This window comes from Melozone crissalis, unplaced genomic scaffold, assembly GCF_028551555.1.
Source record: "Melozone crissalis strain CALT ecotype California unplaced genomic scaffold, PUWL_Pcris_2 ptg000012l_1, whole genome shotgun sequence".
NCBI lineage: Eukaryota > Metazoa > Chordata > Aves > Passeriformes > Passerellidae > Melozone > Melozone crissalis.
The window spans coordinates 3,149,934-3,168,798 of record NW_026535790.1 but is presented as its reverse complement, the minus strand read 5'-3'; the positions used below and the strand labels follow the sequence as shown (position 1 = coordinate 3,168,798).

The 18,865-nt window shown below is 49.7% G+C and overlaps 1 protein-coding gene across 2 annotated transcripts in view; it reads right to left on the bottom strand.

Moving 5' to 3' along the window:
• Positions 1 to 13,480, bottom strand: part of RHBDF1 (rhomboid 5 homolog 1) — a 36,458-nt gene extending 22,978 nt beyond the window's left edge. For both annotated transcript variants that reach the window (XM_054270984.1, XM_054270985.1), the window contains exon 1: positions 13,410 to 13,480. The gene's annotated coding sequence lies outside the window, so the exon portion shown is untranslated. The remainder of the gene's footprint in view (positions 1 to 13,409) is intronic.
• Positions 13,481 to 18,865: the final 5,385 nt, after the last annotated feature.

The window sequence follows — 18,865 nt, the reverse complement described above, 5'->3', positions numbered from 1 at the left end:
TACTAGTATAGCATGAACATTAGAGAACTGGCACTAATCCTGAACTAAGAGTGGTTTTCATACATAAATAATAATGATATGGTATTTAAATAAAAACCGCTGTGTAATCCAAACACCGCAGTGAGCAGAGTGACTCGCTGTCATCTTGCCCACTCTGCTGCAGTTTTGCCCTCCTGTTTGGGACCACAGGAGTCCTTCAGGCTGGCAGAGCACCCACTTCACTGTGCATGCTCAGAGAAAACAGGTTTCACTGGAGGCAGATCAGCTCAGATGCCTCCACGGGTACTTTGCAGCCTAAATTGCGCTACGAGTTTGTATTTCTTCCTCTCCTATCACACACACAACTTCAAGTGAACAGTGGGAAGCATGTGTGCTCAATGGGACAACAGATTCCATTCCCTGCGGGCTCCCTCCTTGCATGGCCCTAGCCTGGCCTGTGGCCCTTAGCCACAGGGGACAAAAATAATCAAGTGCACCAGCCTCTTCACCACAGTGGACAGATGGAATAAGCAACCAGTTAAATCAGCAGGCACACATGCTTTGACAGGGAGTAGGAAAAAAACTCTATTGGAATTAAAACTTAGTGCTCTTACAGTGTTAACACAGCCCATTTATTTTAAATGCAGAGTGAGTCTAACACGTAAGGATTCTTCCTTGAGAGAGGCCAAGTCCTAGGCCAGGACCAGAGGGATCTCCACCCTCTGAGACATTTGGCATGCAACAAAACAAGGCCCTGAGCTGCCTGAATTATCCCAGCCTTGCAGTGGCTGAGCCAGTCAACCTGCACGGGTCCCTCCCAACCTAAATTAGGCACTGGTTCTGTGAAACGTGCACTGCCTTGCAGGGCATTGCCACCATCTTCCCACAGCTCTGCAAAGGGAACTGCACACACCACTGCAAAAGATACAAGGCAGGGGGGAAATAGGTCAACAAATGGGAGTGGGGGGAAGATCTGGATTGGGTTAGGAGAGAATCTCATCTAAAAGGAGCTGAAGGCCAGCTGCTGGTTCAGTCGCGGGGCTGGGCCGGCTGCCAGGAGCGCTGTGCTCAGCTGAGCCAGAACGACAGAAAGGGAGGACTCAGCTGTAGGTGGATGAAGGTTGGGTTTCAGCAAATACCACAGGCCCCCAAAAGTCTGGGAATTCATGATCTAGCCTGTACAGACATGCCCTTCATACATGCACCACAGTCCTGTTGCACAGATGCAGCGCTATGCATGAGAGGGACACAAATCCTTCCTTCCCTCCCTGCTGAGCTGCAGAGGTGGCTAAATACAGCTGTTCAACTTCCTGCAAGATAAGGACAGTGAGAGTATTAGGGGAACTCCTGCCTGTGCTTGGTATGAGTAAATCTGCCATGAGACACGATTTACTGAAAGGTCTTGCAAATTTGTCTTCATAGTGAGGTCAGAAAGCAAAGCAGATTTCTCATACCTGAAATACTCCAGCAAAGAGCTTCAGCATTTACCTCTGAGGATCACAAACACCACACATCCTCAAGGTGTCCTAATCAGAGACCAGCCAAGAGAGACAGAGCCACCATGCTGACACAACCAAACACAATCTATTTCACACAACTCAAGAGCCTCCTTCCTGTGCCTTCAGGGGCAAATTCAGAGCCTCCAAAGTAGCAACTCTGCTTTTTCCAGCATCTCACCACTGAGCCAACATCACTCAACATCCTTCCTGTCTACCTACAGAGCAGCCTTTGTGAGCAGGAGCCCTGGGTGTAAAGAATACAAACGTGTAGGATTTGCAGCTCTATCAATCAGGGAGGCCAGGCCAGGAAGGCACAGGATGAATCACGCCCGTATTGCCCGAAAGTTGCTGCAGTAACATGAAACCCTGTGAAAGACTTCTGATTAAATCTGGTTTGAGTTTCCCCTCCTAAATTGCCACAGACCACAGGCAGTGATGTCCGTGTATCTTCACTGGCTTCCCTGCCACCCCGGCAGACTTGCACATGGGTGTACACACCTGCCAACGAGGACAGGCACACACAGGGGTAAAGCCTGTGGCCTTGTAATTACCCCCAAAGTTGACTTAACTTTGTATTTTAGGCAAGGTGAAGATGTCAATATGAAATTCACATTCTGACAGAGCAATGGATTGCTCTGCTTTCTCCTTGCTTCAGCAGTTAAAGAGTTCTTTAAATAGCAAAGCATAAAAATGCATATATAATAACCCTCTAAATGCATTCAGTATTTAAACCTCAGATAAATTTCCAGGGTGGCTGCAAACAAGAGTATGTAGGAGCAAATCCCTCTACCAGTTCAACCTTCTTTACTCACTATCAGGTTCATTTCCCACTAAAAGAGTGCAGTGAAGGCAGAGCTGTTCAGCATTCCCAACTCCCTGCATGCATTTGGAGTGGCCAAAAATAAACCCTACAAACACCCAAGACTGCATCAGGCCCTGCCAGGGCAAGCACTGTGAATTCTGTATGAATAATCAGCCACAGCACAGGTCAGGCAGCTGCCTCTGCCCCAGGCACAAAAAGGCCTGGGGTATGGTCATGGGAGACAGGTCTCCAGAGGTTAACAGGGAGCCTGATGTGGATCCAGCTGAATAAATGGATATACAGACCAGAGGAGCATCAGTGCATAGCTGTGTGCACAGATGTACAGCAGCATGGTCCAACAGCCCTTGCATGGCAGGTAACTCCCATTATCACACCTGGCCCTCACCCAAAGTGCTGCTAATTTGTGCCTCAGCACTGCAGTGAAAGCACTTGCTGAGTTTCACACTGACCCCTTGGTTATTTTAGGGGTTTCAGGGTCCAGTGTCCATGTATTCCATCAGGCCAGTGGGCTTTGTTTCAAAGCTGACTGCATCGATGCATATTTTGTTTTAATGGTCACATACCACCCATCCCAATTTCTCAGTACTGTCAAGAGGCCACCAAGAGCAGCAGGATGGGAACACACAGAGCACAGGGAACACAAGACTCATGCAGGGTCAGCTCAGGGTCCCTCTAAAGCCAGTTCATCATTTCCAGCTGAGCATGCCTGGCACAGGGTAGGAGTACAGGATCACCCATCAGTCCTTTCTCCCAGGACAGAGCCATGGCATGTGCTGTGAATAACTCACAGGCTTCTTGTGCCAGAAATATCTTTGCATGTAACAGTTCTGTATCCATCTCTATATCCATCCAGTGGTTATTATTCCAGAATTTATCCAGATCATTTTTTAATCCAAGCAAACTTCTAGTGTTCATAACTGCACATGACAAAGCTCCAGAGCTGAAACACATGCTGTGTGACTCCAGCTCATCTGCAAACCTGTCATTCCTGGGTCCACTTGCTGCTCTAGTTCTTGGACTAGGAGAATGATCAGCTTCTCCCTATCCCCTTTCTCCATGCAAGCCCTGACCCTACAGATCTTTTCCATGTCTTCCTACCATTCCCTCTTCCCACATCCACATCCAGAAGCTCAGTCCTCAAACAGAGGCTGCTTCAGACCTCTTGCACTTGATTAGTTTGGACTTTGTTCCACCAGCATCACAAAACTCAGGAATATGCAAATATAAGGCTGAATGAGAGGTATTTGCAAATCCAGCTTCTTCTAACTGATCAGCTGGTAGCAACATAAAAATTACTAATAATGTCCATTTCAATTAAAATAAACAAACAAAAGAAAAAACATATCAATGGCAGACAGTCTGGGAAATTCATCTTCAAAAGGTCTGTGCCAAAGCAAGGTCACAGAACCAGAATGAAAGGCAAATCCACTGTGCTGTGGGTCAGGCTAAGAAAGGGGAGAGCACATTAAATACCAAAGTTGGCACATGATCAAGGAAAGCTGCTTAGTGAAATCTACCGACCCAAAGAGCAAAGGAAAAGCTTTGCCCAGAAGCCTGAGCATGTTCCTAAGACTGACAGGCATCCTAAATACATTTAGAAGCTTGCACAGTCATTTCAAAGAAAGAGCATCCTTCCATTTAAACAGACAACTGAAGCTATTCCCACGTTGGTTTCTTTTCTTCCTAAATCTCCATTTTACCAGCATTCCCATTTAAAACAATGCTGGCTTTTTCCCCCTAAGAAACATTCCAAACAAAAACCAAACCAAAACAAAACCCCAACTTAATTCAACACTACAACACAAACAAACAGCATCTGCTTTTTCCAACAGCACTGCTCCTTTCCAGCACAGTGTGTGGAGACACTCCCAGGAGTAACACACACAGGGGTTATTCCACTGCAATCTGAGCACCATGCTCAGACTCCAGCTGTTTTTCTCCATTTTTCAAACCCCATCACTGCAACAATCTTATTTACAGTGCCTGCTACACAAAGTCCCAGGCAAGCCCCATGTACCTGAAGGGGTCTGGCTGAGGCACAGGAATCCAGCAAAGAAAGCAGGATCCTCACAGTGCTCTCCAGACAGGAGGAGACAGCTCCTGGCTGTGCCTCTCTCCAGGAGGATTGCTGCTGGCACAGCAGGGAAAAGGCAGGAAGTCCAAGGAGAAGAGGAGCAATGGGTTTTTAGGCTGCCAATAAAACCATCTAGCATGGATCAGACCCAAGGAGCTCCAAACAATATCCCAAACACCAGGCGTGAGCCAGCCCTTTGAAACGGGCCACATGGAGGGGCTGAGGGCAGGCAGGGACAGGGAAGGTGGGACAGGCCACTCCTGGGGAAAGCTGCTAAGGGCACAGCAACACTCAGGCTTTGGCTGAGCCCACCACCACTGCCTATACTAAGAAAACACCTGAGAAATGAAACAAAGCCATCAGCACTGCCCAGGACCCTCTCCTGCTTTCCCAGCACGGGCTGCTGAGCTGGGCAATGCCGTGAGGCTCTGCAGGAGCTGGGTCTGAGCAGTCCAAGCAGCTCTGAGAGCTGTGCAGACACAGTGCCCTGTGAGCCCTGCCCTGCAGGGAGCTGGCAGCACTGCCATGCCCACACACACCCCACTGTCCCTCTCACTGCTCCCTGCCATGCACGAGCTCTGCTGGAGGCTGATGCCACTTCCAAGAGCCTGCACCAAATCACACAGGCAGCAATTCCTCAGGCTCTGCTCGTGAGCAAACCCATCTGCCAGCTAGCTGCTGCCCAGGGAGCAGGCTTGCCTTGCTCCACAAGGTGTTTTACCAGCACAAACTAACCCTAGTAAATTATTTCCTGTTGATCTGGCAGCCTGAAGAGTCCCAGACAATTTCAGATAAGCCCTGTGCAACCCAGGGAGGAAGGGTAGGACCAACTTCTTCAGTGATGGCTCAGCATGACAGCAGCTCAGGTGAGACATCAAATACAGCCCTGAGCTGTCATCCCCTGCCTGTGTGAAACTGTCCTGCTCCATCCCCACCGGGGATCTCACCATGAGCCACTGAATTGAATGAGCTGAGAAATACCAGCTGACACTGCCCGGTTTGGAAGAGGCCAGGCAGAGCCCTAGACAGGAAATGGGAAGCTACACTGGGCTGGTATTTCAGGCAAAGCCTTGTAGAGGGATGGTGTTCAAAGAGGCACAGCAGGAGTGCAAAGCTTCAGAAGTTTCAGCTGGGACTCACTGAACTTGGAAAAGGTTCAGCTGCATACAGAGACAGAGGGCTTTAAGCACAGGTAATGAAAATATCCACCAGTGAAGTCTGAATGTACGTGAGCCAATCCCATGATCAAGAAAGGAGATGTGATATCCCTTTGAGCAACTGAATTTCTTGATTTTCAGAAAAACATGAAGGTTATGATGGAAATCAAACAAAATTTAGTTCCTACTTGAACACCAGCATTAAAAGCTTTCAAAGCAGATTCACCTGGGACCTGAAGATGTGTTGCCCTCATATAGCAGAGAGAGGAAAAACAGGAAGCTCAAAAACCTCTTCTGATTTCTGATAGTCCCCAGATCTGTAGCTGAGCACCTTCAAACACAGGTTAAAAGATGACCCCCAGCTACAACATGCAAACACTCACAAGCAACAGGCTGATCTTCAAGGTCCTTTTGTTGCAGCAGACAAAGTGCAAAATAGTAACAAGAATTTGGAAACCAATGCTCAAAATTCAAGCTAAAAAGATCTCCTAAACACTTGAAAGAGATGCAAGCCAACAGAAGGAGCAGTGACCCAGCCCTGTGTGCTGCCCTCCTCCTCCTGCTGGCACCAGCATCCCCACAGCTGTTGGGTGATCCACACTGGGAACTGACCCACATGAGCTCAGCAGAGAAAATGGCTCATTCCAGCCCCAGCTCCTTCCCACATGGCTCCACAAACACTGGTGCCAGCAGAAGGAAAGGAGAAAGCACAGGAACAAACAGAGCAGCTGGAGCCAGATGATTGGACTGCTTCTCTAGGCAGAATAGTTTGAAGTGATTGTTGAAAACATGGCCAAAACTCAGATTTGTAGCATTGTGGGAAGCCAACAATTACCCCAGGGAGGTGGTGGGTTCAGCATCTCTGATCTTCTGAGAAGCACCCTCAGTGCAGGTGCTGAGTGCAACAGCAATAAAACACTGCTGTACCACCAGAGGCAGAGGGAATTTTTTGGTGGGGTCATTAGATGGGAAAACACCCAAACCATCCACAGATTGCTCCAGAGCTGACAGCCCAGCCTCACACCAGGGCAGCTTCCACAGAGGGAGGAGCTTCACCTGCTCACCCATGGCCTGCAGCACCCACAAGGAAGCAGGTGAGGGAGCCAAGCAGAGCAGGATGGCAGAGGAGCCTTCTCCATGTCCTCAGCACGTGTGGCCCAGATGACAGGGGCAGGTCTGCAGCACCAGCCAAGCACACCCAGGGCCCACACAGAGCATGGGCAATGAGGGATCTCCAACTGCACCTTCCAGAGCAAACCCAGCCCAGAGCCATCCACAACCTACTGAGATACCAGCAAGGGCAACAGCCTGCACACAAACCAACCAACAACGAGGGGGGAGCAGTGGAAAACCTTCTGGAGCACTTTGGCTCTTCACCCTGTTTATGTTTCTCTGTGACACACCCTGTGGCTTTGCCACCACATCCAACAGCCACATTTCCAGCAGCCACATCCTAAAAATCTGGGCACAGCCTGGCACTTACAAGCTCCATCAGGGCACAGCATGATGAGATACCAGCCAACAGCTGCAGTGATGGCACACCAAGCTCTGAGCAGCGTTCCCATTCCTCAGGGGAGCCAGCAGAGCTCTGCCTGGTCCTCCACAGCAGCTGTTTCCACCAAGAGATCCATTACCAGCTACCAGGGGAAGGATCATCTGTGCCAGCCCTGTTCCTGCACCCTGGCTGAAGGTAACCACAGCTGCCTGATGGCTCAGTGCTGCCTGGGCTGAGCCAGCAGAGCCCTTTGGGTCCCCAGCAGCCTCTAAGCACAGTTGTCACAGTGCTCTGCACCTTCTTCAGGAAAGAGTGATCACAGACACTATTGCAGTGCACATTTAACTCATTTAAACGATTCCATGGCACTTCAGAGGACTCTGTCCCAGATTTATTCCCATTACTAGTGAAGCAGATGCCTGGTTAAGTACCATGGGCACAGTCACTGCCTCAATTATACAGCAAGGTGAGAGTCACAAAAAGGCTTTTGTCAGAGCAGCCATGACCCCCCACACTAGGAAATAAAAGACAAACCCAACAAAGGTTTTATTTTCATTGAAATTCTGCATTTTGAAGGGTTTTTTTCTAGCAGCTCTCATACTCATCACAAGTACTGTAAGGGTTCAGGACACAAGGCAAGCTGGGAAGACACTCAGGACAGAAGTAAACACTGGCTCTGGCTGATTTTGGAACAGCTGTCTGTGCACCCAGCTCAAGAGCCATTTTCTTGGTAATGTGTCTTGGTGATTACAACATTGTTCATTTAGAAATACAATATCAATAAACAATTGATGGAAAAGCAACTCCCCTAAAAAGATGACAATGAGCCAAACCAAAAATTATGTTAGACCAAAAGCCACTCATCCTCTACAGCAAAGACTCTGGATACTAAAAGCAGCTAAGAATCGCTGTTTGTTGTGCTAAATAAAAACGTTTCAATGGCAAAAGAGATCAAAACTGCCACAAATGACAACATTTCCTATGGAAAGTTACATAAAACCACTCTGAATAGCAACCTAAAAAAAATCTTAGAGGAAATAACAATAACAAACGCTGGAGCCACCAGAAGACAGACTTTATATTCAGGAAGGATGGAAGGCACAGAGCCACTCCGAACAGCTTTCTTGGAGTGTTCCTTTGAAACTCAGAGCATCCTCACTCCCCATCACACACCTGCTTTCTCCAGCACCACCACAGTTCTGCTCACCTGGGCACAAGTGAGAGAATAAAAAATGCCCACAGCAGCCAAGGCCTGGGGGAGATCCTTCAAAGGACCAATTAAACAGCCAAGAATTCAGAGCAGAGATGGTTTGGCTGCTGTCCCTCACCATTAGAAGATGCAGCCAAGGACAGGAGAGCCACTCTGGTGCTCTGAATTCTCCCTTTGTTCTGCTTGATGGCCAGGCACACACCATCTCCTGCTGTGTCCAACTGGAAATAGCAGCAGGAAGAGCTTGTCTTGCTCTGCAGGTGTGTGCACACCTCTGCACGTTCATCATGCGCCCAGTGCAACAACTCATTCATAATGCAAATAGAAGTAATCAGAATTCTAGCTTGGTTTATCAAAAAAAAAAAAAAAAAAAAAAAAAAAAATTAAAATTCTAAGTGAACCACACTTCTTCAGGCTGAGTGCATGGTACATCCTTGCCCACTGTTCTCCCTGAAATTACAGTCCCAGAACAGCCAGGGAAAAGGAAGGTACACTCACACTTTTTGGCAAAACAACTCCCAGTTTTCTACAGTTCACTTTAAGGCTTTGAATTTAAGCAACAGAGTAACAAATCTCCCGTGTGCTGACTGCTACAGGGCAGTAACTCCCCAAATACAGAAGCTGCATTTGTCTGAGCCCTCCAGATTTTAAAATCCAAGCAGCTCCAACTTCCACTGAGCCAAAGCCAAGGAAGTGCCAGACCTGGAGGACTGTAAGTGCAGAGCCCTGTGCAGTTTCAGGATGACCTCATAGGGATTGTTCCTTTTTAAAGGAAAGCAAACCTTCAAAGCAGGGATTGCTGCTGACCAGCAGAGCAAGGGGCTGGCTCTGAGCACAGTGGAAACAGGAAGGGGAGGAGGTGGCAAAGGTAAGCTTTCCAGAAAAGGCAAGATCAGGCATGGCTTGCTATCTCTTCTCCCCCTGGGAAGGCTCTACTGTGCCAGGGAAGTATTGTGCAATGACACCTCAGACTTCACTGAGAAGAAATTACATTTCCTTTAATAAACACTGTGCTTTGGAGATGCTCTGATTACTAAAGCAAGGTCTGGTTGTTGCTGAAGGCCCCAGAATTTAAGAACATATCCGCTGCTAGGTCTGCATCACCGCACTTCCAACATTTCTCTGGTAGGCAAAAAGGAGCTGTAATTATATTTGAAATAAATTGTTTACCTAGATAGTTGAAGAGTGCATCCAAAGGAAATTACAGCAAAAACAAGCCCTATGTCAATGTGACATTTGCTGTCTGTGCAGCAAGTAGAGCACACAAGCAATGAAACGTGCACTCTTACAGCTTTAGGAGATTGGACCACTAAGATAAATGTGAAGAATAAGCTCTCTGTCTTCACCCAGTGGGAAACAGACACTGTTACTCAGAAGGATTTGACCGTAGTTTGGATGATTTGGTCAAAAACCCAGCTGCTGATTTGCTCTCTGTTGCATCATCCCAACACACATTAAAAAAAAACCAAAACCACCTCCTCATTTCTACAGCAGCATGAACTGAAACAAAGATGAGAGGTGTGAGCTGAAGCTTCAACTGCTCCTGGACAGCAGCAAGGTGGGTAGGACCAAAAAAAGGAGCAAACAGTCGGAAATCCCTGAAGTTTAACTACCAAGGAAATGACAATGGGCAATCAGCACAGACGCATTTCCACTTCTCCCTGTGGAAACCTCACCCCCAGGGGCACAGACATTCTGCCTGGGAAAACAGAGAGGCTGGCAGGCAAGCCCTGCCCAGCTCAGGCTGCACTGAGGGAGGCTCTCCACACTCCATGCAAGCAGGCCTGCATGGTCTGAGCACACACCACACACCAAATTAGCCTGGGGTTCTTCGAGGACATGGAAACAGAGCTGCCAGCATGACCATGGGAAATGCTGCCAAACAGATCCATTTCCTTCCAAGGTTAAATCTGCCTGTTGCCAGCCTAATCTCTTGGGACTAAGAGCTGCAGGGTTAATCCTGTCCCTTTTACATGTTATTCTCCCAGAGAGGAGTTATTGAGCACTAGCAGAGTAAGCAACCTGGTGCCCATTCAGGTCTGCTAGTTCTGAACGAGGCAAAAAATAAACAAACAAAAAGAAAACAAAACAAAAGAACCAACCACAAGGCTAAAAATAAAGCCTACCACCAGGGAGAGAACAACCTGCACAACCCTGGACACCAGAGCTTCCCCTGCTCTGTAGAGAGAAACCATCTCCATCCTACCTTCCAGCAGCACTGGGATGTTTTACTCACAACCCAGACACAAATCCCATTAAATTCAGGCTGCAGCACCCACAGCACACACTGAGATGTTTTCACACAGCTCTCTGAGCAGGCAGGCAACACATGCATTCCATGGGTTCCTTAAAACTCCAACATGTACATACCCAGCAGCTGGGAGTCAACCTCACAGCAACTGTGTGAGATCTGCACAGTTCATGTTTCCTTTCCTTCCAACTAGATGATGATAAATGTTAAACTTGGAGTCCAGCACCTCCTCAAGTGAAAAGAAAGGAAACTAATCCACTTCTGAGCTCAGGGAAAATGTTAAGGAAAGAATCCATCCTTGAGTTTTAAGTATTTCTACTGAAATGTGTCACATACAGGAGACAGGCTGGTGGCTGCAGGAACAGCAATTAACAGAGGTGTCATGTCAGGCCACAATTAATGCTGGAAACTCTGAGAAAGATGCATGGTCTCCACGGGATGCCAAGGCCTCCAGAGATAGCTATGGAAGAAAGGCAGCAACCACAAGGAAAGAATCTTATCAAAAGACCAGTCTGCTGGATAAAAGCTGTAGAGTGACAGATAAAGAAATGTCAGGATCTTCAGCTCACAGCCAGTCCTGCTTGACAGGCACATCCCCAGCAACACAGGGCTCACACAGCACACACTCTGCTCAACTCCTTGCTGGACACACTGAATGGAAGAGGAAAACAAGCTGGTAATCCTGGCCATGTTGCCCATCTCAGGCCTTCAGCACTAACCAGGCTGTGTTTGCACTGCAGAGAGATCCAACACACTGAAGAGAATCAAACTTTTACTAATTATATCCGAGCATGAGGGCTCTGTGCCCAGAATAAACTGCCCTATCATGCCACGCTCGGCAGACCCTGCCTCTCTCAAGGGAACATGTTGGGACTTGCTGGCTGCTTTCCGGGGCTGGATTCCAGAGGAACAGGACTGATGACCCCAAAAGGAATTCCTATTCCTGCCCGGCGACCTCGCGAGGCTGCAGCCCTGTCGAAGTCCCTGCCACGAAAGCGAAACGAGCTGTCTGCCAGGTCCAGTGACGAGGTGCTGGCCCTCTCTGAGGGACATAATTCCTGCCTGAGGTGACACATCGGGGCCACACGGTCTCAGTACCAAGACACAGAGAGGACAAGCTCGTTGGAGAAGAGGTTTCTGCTGTGCTTGCAGGCCAGCAGCACTCTGCACATTCAAAGCTCATCCCCCTGGCTGAAGCCTACCCAGCACACAGCAAGACATTCCCGAGAGCAGGGCCAACCCATGGCTTTCCCCAGAACCTGAAAAGCCAGTTTGTAGGCAGATCTCTTGCAAGTGGATTGCTTAAAAAAAAAAAAAAAAGGCCTGTCATGGGAAGTCCCAGAGCAGAACTAGTTTTGTGGGAGTTGCTTTTACGCTGCACAGCATCAACCTCCTTTCATGGGAACACACAGAAGCAGGAACAGCACGGACACACGTCCACATGCCAGAGCTGCTGCCTTCCTGGGGACTCAGGACAAATGAGCGCAGGGGCCAGGAAAAAAGCTGGGGACCTATTCCAAATGCACAGCACCTCCTGGAAAGCTGGCAGTATCCCAGCTCAGAAATGGCACAGGCTCCCAAGAGCCTGCACACACAGGGGAGACCTGGGCTAAGCAGCAGCAGCCACGAGGATTTAAGGACAGGAGGGATGCAGTAGGAAGGAGGGATGATAGCTGTTATTAGAGCAACTGAGGGTTAATAAAAAGGCAGACAAGCCCTTTCATAAAGTCCATTTAACAATCAAAGCTTAAAGGAAGTATCTAAAGTTCACCTCTTTCTTCCAACTATATCAACCAATCTAACACGAGTCATCACCTCCTCCTGCAAACCTGCACCACTGAGACAGAACAGCTGGAGAGCAACATCCTTCATACACTGGAGTGGAAATGCAATTCTTCCAAGGCTCTGCTCCCCAGCTTGTCCCAACTGGGCCATTTTTATCCCCGTGGTCACAGCCCACAGGCAGCTATTTGTCCTCGCTGCCCTATCAGCGTTACTGCAGTTAACACCCCGTGCTCCTTCCTTGTCCCATGCTTCATTCAGAAGCTTTGCTGCTTTGTCCCTTCCCGTTACGTGTGACTGTTTTTTCCCTTTAATGCAGAATGCACTTTTCTTCCCAGAGGAAATTAGCAGGCATGGGGACAAAAACAGGAAGAAAGGAAACAACTTCCTGCTTGCTCCAAGACCCGGCTTGGAGACATCTCTGACCGGCACCGTGCAGCCCGCCACGAAGCCAACCTGCAAGAGAAGCAGCAGCCACAGAACCGAGCGGGGCACCAGGACGAGCACCAGACAAAACTCATCTGTGCTGCCACTCACCTCTCCTGAGTTACACTGGAGAAAAACACGGGGCAAAATGTACACATGGGGCACTTTGCACTGCAGGGACGTGTGCGGCAGGATGGGGCTGCTACAAAAGGACTTGGCACTGAGTTGCACCCTGCAAAAGCTTTGGTCGCGCTCGCGTCAGGCTGCCGTGATCCCCTCGCTTCGTGCCAGCAGTGCACAGTGTGAGAACTCAGTTCAGACACTCGCTCCGGCAGGAAAACTAACCTTAACATGTAAAAAGCCATATATTTTCCACCAGATCATCTCTCAAAGTCGCTGCCAAAGCGCGACTGGGTGCCAGCATCAGGGGAGGGACGGCTGGGAAAGCGTGGGGATGGGGTGGACTCGGATCAGCCGAAACAAGCCGCGAAGGCGCACCTCCACCTACAGCCGAAAGCAGTGCGATCGCCAAGCTCCGACATCCACACACGGGGGTCAGGGCAGCACCTGCGCCGGCCCCGCTCTCACCCCGCGGGCCGCTCCCCGCCCGGCGGTCCCGGTACCTCGGCGGGGCAGGAGCGGCCCCCGCGGGCTGCCCCTCCCGGGCTGCCCCTCCCGGCCAGCCCCCCCCGTCCCCCCGGCCCCGCACTCACCGTGCAGGCGAGGGCGAAGCGCAGCGGCCGCTGGGCTCGAGCCGCCCCCCGGTGCGGCTTAAGGGACCGGCGCCGCCGAGCTCGGCCCGCGGAGGGCGCGGAGACTCCTCCCCCGTGCCAGGGGCCGGCCGGGCGGGCACGCCATTCACAGCCTCGGCATGCAAATGGGAGCCGGGAGCCGAGCGGCGCTGGGCGCTGAGAGTCCCGGCGGGGAGCTGCCAGCGCCCGGGGCCGCGGGACGCCGCATCCCGCCGCGCCGCCCTGACTCACGGGGTAGGAATGCGCCGCGCCGGGCGGAAGCCACCGGCCCGCCCGCGGCCCCCGCAGCCCCCGCCTTCCCCGCTGCCGCGGCGGTGGGCAGCGCCCTTTAGCCCCGCCGCTGCGCTGGGCTGGCGGGGCTGAGCGCCGGCTCCCGTTAGCATCGGCCCTGCGGGTGCTGGCATCGCTGCCGTGCCCGCGGGAGCTGCGGGGATTCCCGTGCCGGGAGTCCCCTTGGCTGGGCACCGCTGAGCTGCCAAGCACCGGCTCCGCTGCCCCACACGGGAGCCTTCCCCGCTAAGCCTCCCGCGCACTGGGCTGCGATGCTCCCGGTCCCCTCGCTCTTTCTGGCTGTTTCACTGTACTTTACCTTCTTCTCGCCCATTCCCCTACGCTTAGTGCCGTGTTTCCTACCGAGTCTTCACACCTCCTCTTCCAGCCATGTGGTTAGCGTGTCATCCCTCCTCTAAGCTGTTTCTTTCCTCCTAGTTTAAACATTTTTCCCTTCTGGAGGCCATCCTCCCACCTCGATTGCTCAGCCATCCTCTCCTTTGTCCTGGGATTGCTGCAGAAAATTTCTCCATCCATGCTCCAAGGAGCATCAGTCAGCATGAATTGCTCACACAGAGCTTTGCTGGAGCTCCAGCGAGGCCTGCAGGGTGCACATCCCTCTTGAGCAGGTCCCCAACCCACAGCTCCAGATGCTTTCAATGTTAGTAATAACTGGGGGGATGATGTTCCTTTCCCATCTCATTGCATCTTCCCCACGACCTGCGCGCTCCAGCTGAGCTGAGCTCATCGGTACCGCACCCAGCCCTGTGCGTGCCCACGGCAGCCACACGTCGAAGGCAGCCCCCAGAGAGCCCTGCTAACCATATCATGTCTCATTAGCTAATGAGCAAACCCAGAGCAGCCCCAGCTAGTCCTGGCTGATGTGGAGAGCAAATAGCACGCAGAACCCTGACTGTCCGCAAAGCTTAACAGGCACAAATTATTTTCAGATGTTTCTACTACATAAACAAGGAAAAGAAGCATCCAGTAATGCACTCATAGGGCCCTTCAGCATCTCCCAGGAGGAACACTCTGGAGCTGGAGTAGGAATCTGACCCACCCCTGCTCGTTCTTTGCCTCCTGCCAATAGTATGTGCATTTTGCAAGAAAAGCAAAGCTCTGTCACTGAAACGTGACTTCTTGCTCCTGTAGAAAACTCTTGCAGACAGCCCTGCTAACCCCATCCCACAAATTCCTGTTCCCCAGTGCTTCCCTACCCAGCTCCCAAACTTTTTTTACCCAAGCTGGAGGAATCTGCAGAGCTGGATACAATCTACCCTGTTGGTAAAGTGTACACCTACCTTGCTGCCATCCCCAGCCAGAGTGGTTCTCCTTCAGTGCACTGAGTCCTTCTAGCCTAAAATAGGTGGAATAAGGTGATTTCAGGCCAGGTTCTGACTGCTCAAGCACGAGATGCTGAATGGCAGCAGTTCAGTGTTGAGCACCCACCATTCCTGGCCTGGAGCAGCTCATCTAGCCCAAAAACCTTGTTTGTTTTCTCCCTCTTCAGGGAATATTTCTATTTGAAATGTGGACCAGCTGAAGGAGGGCTCTTTCCTGCTGCTTGTTATGTTTAAGGTGAACATGTGATTACATGAATTTGTTTCATTCTTCTCTGCTGGAAACTGGAATTTCCTCCCTACTTGAAACTCATGAGAAACTCTGATCTTGCCACAAGACGTGGTTAAAGACCCAATGAAATAGATATCCATCAGCATGTGAATGCAGCACTTTCACTGCTGCAGCTTGCTAAAACTGCTTCAAGGCCTGATGAGCCACACACCTGCCTGCTTCCAGCCAGGCTCTGCTGGGTCTGCACCAGCCAGGAGTGCTGCACAATGGCCCTCAGGTGCTGGACAGAAATGTTCATCACCTCATCTCCTGCTGCATCCCCTCCTGCATGCACATTTGTATGCAACACTCCTTGGAGCACTGATCCTGTATCATCAAGTGTTAAATTGTGGCTCCACTGAATGTGGATTATAATCCAAGCAGAGAACTGGTGGTGTTACAGCCTGTGTGCCTTGCCTGACAGTGCTGTGAGGACAGCTAGGACACACCTGGAGCACAGAGGTCTGTTTCTATCAGGATCACCAGTTCCCTAGACAGATTAATCTATTCCAACCTGCTTTGTTCAGTGTTTGGGCCAAGAAGGCATCCCAGTACCTGGCAAGCACAGCAGAGAGCATCAGATTGTAGCCTTGACCAGTAAAAACAGAGCTCCCCTTGCCCTCTGGAAATACATGGGCTTTGCAGTGCCTCCTGTGCTGACATGAAGCAGCAGCACAGCCCTGGCAGCTGTCCTAGCAAACAGGGAAGAGGTCCAGAAAGGCCTGGGATTTCTTCTGGGGAGGATTAATAACACAGAAACCCAGGCAAAGTCCCACGGAGTTTCAAACGCAGGTGGCCTGGCCGGGAGCCAGAGAGGGAACTGCCAGGAGGGAAAGGACGGGGATTCCCTTTGGGAAATGCCTTCCCAGGGTGGATGGCTGACCTGCAGCCCCTTGCTGGGGAGCAAACCAGGCTCCTGGTACCAACAGCAAATCAGCTTTTCACCCCCAGCTGCACATGGGTGTGTGGGACCCTGTGCACAGGAAAAGTGGGGATGGTACAGCAGGATCTGTTCACCAGAGCTGTTACAGAAATATCTCCATATCTCCCCCTGTTCCTCACTAACCTGCAGCTCTTGGTGAGCAGCTGGCCCAGCTTTCTGCCCCAGGGAGGGCAGTGAGGGTGCTCTGAGCACCCAGCCTCAGCAGTGCCCTTCCTCCTCAGTGTTGGTGCAAAATGCCTGGAGTGCAGATGCCCCCAGAGTGGATGTCCAACTGAGAATGGTGCTGCTGACCTGCAAAAAAATATTGACATTTTTTGGAGTGCAAACCTTTCACTTCCCCCCCACAAAAAAAACCCAAAGAACCAAACAACTTCTATTAACAAGCAGCTATGTCGCAACTTCCATTTCCTATAACCCACTCAATTTACATGAAGTTCAGAAACCTCAAACTGGGTTGAAGGTCTTCTGAAGCCTCAGTCACCCTCAGGCAGCAGCAGACAGTGCAGACATTATTGTGTGGGATCACACCTGTGGCAAGGAGGGACACAGAGGTGACTTTGGCCTGGCAGTTCCATGCACCTGCTCAGGATGTGCCAGGGGCTGAGCTGGCAGAGCAGGCCTGCAGGGATTGGGGGTTTAAGCCCATGGAAGAGGTTCAAAAATAAAGCCAAGCCCCACCATCCTTGCCTGTAGGTTATTCAGCCCAAATCAGCACAGATAATTCCCTTCACAGACATCATCAATGAGTCCACCTGGGGCTGGGGAGCGGGAGACAAGCAGGGAGAGGAGCCAAAATGCTGATCTGAGAAGATGGTGGTGCCCCAGACCACTCACAGCCACAGGAGCTGCTGCCCAGCAGAGCACAAGGAAATCACATCAAAACTCAGGCCCTTCATTTTCTGCCCAGATTAATTGCAATTAATCATTCCTGGCTCTAGCCACAGGGAATGTGTGTGCTTGCAGTGCCAGGAGGAGGTGGAGGAGTGGAAATGAGATACAACTAGGATTTCATGGCTAGCCCATAAAGAAATATTTATTTTCAATTGTATTTTACCCAGAAAATCCACTCAGATCAAAATGGCAATTTTCATTTTGGTGAACTCATTGAGGGAATTGGCCAAAAAAAAGGGAAAAGAAAAATAAAAAAAGAGCATGTGTAAGCAAACTGTGATTTCCAAAATATTTAGGAAATGTCACTTAGCAAAATAGCTTCTTTCTCCCCAGTTTACTTCAACACAAAAAGGTGCTTTTAACATACATATATGTGTGTGTCTCATATGGAAGGAATAAAAATGTCATGGAAGAAGTAAGATAAAACTCCCAAAATATCTCTTATGTAGCCTGAAAGACTCTTATCATTTTCCAATCCACTCTTGGCAAGAGATGAAATAATATTGCTTCAGAATTTCAAAACTGAGCAGATTTATTTCCAAGAGGCACACAAGGACTCTTATAAAGCAGTCAAATAGAGAGAGCAGTGGCCAAGGGTGTGATCAAACCTTCACTGTTGGAATGCAGGCCTGGGAGAGCCTGAATCCAAATTGCACAAATTACCTTTTAGTTGTTGATCTGTAATTCGGGGCCTCCTGAGTTTTGAGCAGACACTTTCATTTAAATGTCCAGGTTCTACTAACCTGGCTTCTAACCTGCTGCAGTGGACAAGCCTTGAAGGAGAACATTCAAAATTGGCAATAAGAGTGATCCAGTTCAGACAGAACACTGCAGAAAGGACTCAGACTTTGAATCAGGCACAGTGAAGCTCACCATCTCCTAAATTTCTGTATTAATTTCAAGGGATTTAATTGAAACTAACAAAAAAAAAAAATTCCAGTTCAGTTATTCATAAATGAACTGAAGGAGTTCAAAAAGGAGCTGAGGAATTTTGGTTTGTCTGTCAGCAGTAAGCTACTTTTTGAGGAAAGTGCAGAGGTGTGCTATCTTGATGTGAAAATATGAACTCAGTAATTGGAGAAAAAATAATTCAGTTACTGACAACAAGCTTGTAAAGAACTTGCTCAGCTAAAATAACAGGGCTTTGTGTAAATCCAGCAAATCTTTACACAAATCTGTAAGAATAGTTTTGGCATAGGCAAGTAACGAAGTAAGAAGCTGAAATTTCAAAGTAAAATCAACTCAGTAACAGAGATTTTATCTCCAGCAAAAATTAATTTAATCATGTCACCCTGCAGTTAGTTAGACTTAAGGAACAATGATATTTAGTGTAAAAACAATTCCAAACAATCTAATTTTATGGGTTCTGATCTAGACTTTGCCAATACCCCTGTGCTGCCAGGAAATGGCTCCTCTTTCCCAGTCTGTCACTGGTTGGTCCCTTCTGCACTATTCCTGATTTTTCAGGTTGAAACAGGAGTCATGGAACAGGAGGGGGTTCCCAGCTTCCAAAGGTGTTTGAGCTCTGTCTCTGGCATGTCTGGAGTGTGCCCTTGCTGTTGGATTTCGAAGGCCTCCAAGGACAGTTCCCACCTGGGTCTGGGTCCTGGGTGCTGTCCCAGAGCTGGGCCACTCTCACAGGGACAGGTCCCATCCCAACATCCCCCTGTCACTCTTGTGGCCTCCTTGCAGGGCCCCTGGG